Genomic DNA, 5,010 nt, shown 5'->3' with positions numbered 1-5,010 from the left:
GCGCAACATCTCTAAAATTAGAAATATCCTGTCTCAGAGTGACGCTGAAAAACTAGTTCATGCATTTATTACTTCCAGGCTGGACTACTGCAATTCATTATTATCAGGATGTCCAAAAAACTCACTGAAAAGCCTTCAGTTAATCCAAAATGCTGCAGCAAGAGTCCTGACAGGGACTAGAAGGAGAGAGCATATTTCTCCTGTTTTGGCTTCCCTTCATTGGCTTCCTGTTAAATCCAGAATTGAATTCAAAATCCTGCTCCTCACATACAAGGTCTTAAATAATCAGGCCCCATCTTATCTTAATGACCTTGTAGTACCATATCACCCTATTAGAGCACTTCGCTCCCGCTCTGCAGGCCTACTTGTTGTTCCTAGAGTATTTAAAAGTAGAATGGGAGGGAGAGCCTTCAGTTTTCAGGCCCCTCTTCTGTGGAACCAGCTTCCAGTTTGGATTCAGGAGACAGACACTATCTCTACTTTTAAGATTAGGCTTAAAACCTTCCTTTTTGCTAAAGCATATAGTTAGGGCTGGACCAGGTGACCCTGAATCCTCCCTTAGTTATGCTGCAATAGATGTAGGCTGCCGGGGGATTCCCATGATGCATTGAGTTTTTCCTTTCCAGTCACCTTTCTCACTCACTATGTATTAACAGACCTCTCTGTATTGAATCGTATCTGTTATTAATCTCTGTCTCTCTTCCACAGCATGTCTTTATCCTGTCTTCCTTCTCTCACCCCAACCGGTCGCAGCAGATGGCCGCCCCTCCCTGAGCCTGGTTCTGCCGGAGGTTTCTTCCTGTTAAAAGGGAGTTTTTCCTTCCCACTGTCGCCAAAGTGCTTGCTCATAGGGGGTCATATGATTGTTGGGCTTTTCTCTGTATCTATGAAGCGCCTTGAGGCGACATTTGTTGTGATTTGGCGCTATATAAATAAAATTGAATTGAATTGAATTGAATTGATGTCACTGGAGTGCACACAGCCTCATCAAATGGGTGATACTGGTAATTATTGGTAGAACTTTAAGCAGTTCCTTAAAAGGACACATGAGGCTGTCCCCAAACATTAGTGACCCCCATAGACTCTTCTGTCAAAGTGCCCCTATCAGCCCACTTGGACTGACAGGTGCATGACACAAGCATTACCTGACAAATATGTTATTGTCACGGTCCTGGGTCTGTGACCCAGTGTTTCTGTATTACTATTGAACTTTGATTTTGTCATCGTTTATCTTTTCTTCTCTTTTAGTCTGTGTCTGTTGTGTTTCCTGTTTTACTTTGAAAGTCTGTGTCCTATGTCAATGTATTGAGTTTTGCTTCTCCTTGGTCTTGACATGTCTGATTACTCCCAGCTGTGTTCCCCTTCTGTGTCTCATTCCCTCGTTATCCCCCTGTGTATTTAAGCCTTGTGTTTCCCTCTGTTAGTCGCTGGTTCATCTGCGTGTCTACCCCTATATGTCTGCTGTGTGTTTCTCCAGGTTTCTTGTTGCAGGTTTTTGTTCCTTTCATTATTATTTTGTCGCTGTTCCCAGTTTAGGCTTTCGTTAGCGTAGTTCCCTGCAATGCTCTGCTTTAGTTTATATTTTGCCTTTCTTTGCTAATAAACCTTCTCACAGCTACGCTGTCGTCCGTGCCTGCGTTTGGGTCCAAATCCTCCTCCTCCAGATGATCTGCCTCCCAGATTGTGACAGTTAGACCCAGTGGCGGTCCTAGCCTGTTTGGCGCCCTGGGCGAACACTCCCTCTGGCAACCCCCCCCCCCCCCACACACACACACACACACACACACAAAACATATTAAGGATTGTACATTAACATAAAACTGTTGTACACACACACATATGAAGAGAGAGAGAGTATGCATAGTATGCAAACGGCTACCAAACAGCCATCATAATTCGTCATACAATGAGAACAGGACAAATCAACAATGACTAATTAATATTAAAATCTGTAACATAATGTATTGTTTGGAGTTTAGTCTGTTACTATTGCTATTTTTACCATTTCTTCTTGGAGCAACTGTAACGCACATAATTTCCTTAGAGATTAATAAAGTATTCTGATTCTGATTCTGATTGTTTCAGGATGACCTGCCATTATCCAATCACACGTCTGCTTACCTGTATCTTTTGCTTGTTTCTCCTCCTCTTCTTTTCTCTTTTTTCTAAACTGAGCACCTGATGGCTTTGAACTTTTCTTGTCCATCTTCCATTGGTTTTAATTTTGCACTCCAGTATGAACACAAATCCCCCAACTCGACGATCACCACAACATAACCTAACAGACCTACACCTTAGTTCACAGATTCACTTTGTCTAGGGTGCATTACTAAGATTTCACACAACCCAGGATTCAAATCATGAATACATAATGGGCTTGGATTTACAACATTATGAATGAAATGTGCTCTATTTGGAAGCAGCCGGCCCCCCTCCCCTTTTGACAGGTTGTGTGTGAGACTTTAAATCATCAAACTGTAAATTTTAAATTTTAAATTGTTATTGATCCCTTTACCCCGAGTCCTAAAGTGTATATTTATTTTCTTACTCTTCTTATATTTATTGTTTGTTTACTTGCACTGCTGTAACTGGAGCCTCGTCGTCTCGTCTCTCTATATACTGGACTGTATGTAGCGGAGATGACAATAAAGTTTACTTTGACTTCAGCAGCAAGCAGGCGCACCGAGGGCTCTCGCGCTCACTTTTCGTGTATAGAATTTCGAAAAAACATCGGTGCAAATTATAAGTCTGTATCATGAAGTCTGGTGTTTTCATGTTTGTTGGTTTGTTTTAATTTTGTTTTATTTTGCGAGGTTATTAGATGCTGCTCTAGCCAGCCAGAAAATCCCCCGCCGCCCCGCCCTCTCCTCCCTGTGGTGCAAGCAGCAGGTGCACCTCGCAAACGGAGGGCGCCCTTACTCCCAGCAAATGGGCGATAGAAAGCCGATCGGTGCCTATGCCATCCCCAATATGCGCTGGCTGACATCGGGGCAGCATGAGTAGGAGCTTTTTTTTTTTTTTTTGCTGATGCCCGTGATGCCACCCCCACCACGATGCCGCCCCGGGCAACCGCCCGTGTCGCCCGTATCTAAAACCGCTACTGGTTAGACCATACAAGAAGATTGTCGGCTGGTTTTATTGAATGATATTTTATTTATCTGGTTTCATTTCTTATTATCATCTTGGCCTTCACATTAATAGCTTAGCACTTCCTTTCTTCTTTACACCCATCGTCTGATACTTACTGGAGTCCAGTTTATGGTGACAACAGTCTGATGCCCAGACCACTCTACCATGAATTATTCCAAAGCCTGAAGAGATCTGCCCCAGGGCTTCAATCTTGTGGGACATTTCCCCGTCACCTCACATGCCTCCAATACTATCAGACAGAGTGAGCCTCACTCTGTCTTTAAGGCTGAGCCCAGAGTCTCTGCAGAAATGCTGAATCTGCTTGTATCCCCAGTCTCAGTCTCCTGGTTCTAAGACAGCAGACAGTAGTGTTTAAAAAAACTGTGACAACCTCACATCACAGCCTCAGGTTCTTCTTTGGTTTTTGTGTCTCTTGTAAGGTTTCTTTTCTTCACTTCTACATATGAATTAAAGTGAAGTAAGTCTAGACTACTCTAGTGGCTGTGTATATTTCCAAGGACTAAACAGAAAGATTGTAAATTGTGGAGTAGATGAAAGTGACTCTAAAATGCAGAATACTAACTTTCACATTATTCAGACAGCTCGCTTTATGATATAGACTTTGTCTGGATGGACATATATGCCATTTCCCCTCCAACATTAAATACCCCACAGTGGAGTGTAATGTGCATGAGTTTAAACTCCATCCACGATATGAAGAGCAAAACGTGAATGGGTCTGAATTGATGGGCTGCAAAATGATACTTTTTGGATACTTTCTAATGCTATTCTTCTTCCTGCCTTCAGCATCTTTGGGAGACATTTTCATTCCTTTTGAGAGCCGATGGTAGAAAGGTGAAGGAAATGAGGTGAAAGAGAGAAGGGATGACATGCAACATAAGTTCTCCAGGCAGCCTCCAACCACAGACACTGCAATTACATGGTGACTGCCTTAAGCCCTGAAGCCTGTGAGTGACCTTAAGTCTGCTTAACCTCCCAAGAACGCATTTTTCAAAATAGAAATTGCACACGTGCTTCCTCTCACTATTACATGAGAAAACAGCCTAATATAATATATAGCCACCACACCTTACAACATGTATCCTAATGTGGAAATTTGAATTGTGCTCATCCCTACGGTCCAGGCTCCTTGTCACTCACAATAGTTGTCTGTATATACGTCTGCGTGGGTCTATTGTCTTAGTGAAGTGTTTATTTTAAGATTCAGGCCTCAAATCTTTGCACAGTGCCGCATGTTCTCCTGTCATTTCAACGGGGAATTAGATCCCATTTGTTCAAACAGCCTTTTGTCTTTAATGATGAGTGGGAGCCCTGATTGAAGCGCACCTTTATAACATGGCATCCTACACAGAGAGAATACAACAAAGGAGGAAAAGTTAGTTTAAAGGTCAAACACCCATTTATTCTCATCATTTGTGGTCAAAAATTTGCATACACTCATCATGGTCATGAATATCATGGCAAGTCTGGGCTTTAATAACTTTAAACAACAAGAATTTGGAGCACGATCAAAAGAAGCCTAATGGATGGTTTCTATGTAACTGCAGACTCTCAGATCTGTAACTAGACATAAGTATGATGTGTCAGCATATTTCCAAGATCTGTAGGACGACCAAATCTGTCACCCAAACAGGAATCTGTTTAGGAACAACCCAGGAACCAGTAAGCCTTAAATCTTCCATGAACTGGCAGCTGCTCGAGCACCAGCACCACGAGTGAAGCCAGTTACTGTAATGGACTGATTGTGCCAACCAAGAATGAAGCCTCAGCTACAAAACATACATGAGCTCGACTGACATGCTGCTGACCAGCTGCTTTCTGGAGAAAGTTTTATGGTCAAACGAGACAAAGATTGAGCTC

The sequence above is a fragment of the Neolamprologus multifasciatus genome, chromosome 1, assembly GCF_963576455.1.
Source record: "Neolamprologus multifasciatus chromosome 1, fNeoMul1.2, whole genome shotgun sequence".
NCBI classification, from domain to species: Eukaryota; Metazoa; Chordata; class Actinopteri; order Cichliformes; family Cichlidae; genus Neolamprologus; species Neolamprologus multifasciatus.
Note: the sequence above shows the minus strand (reverse complement) of the source record.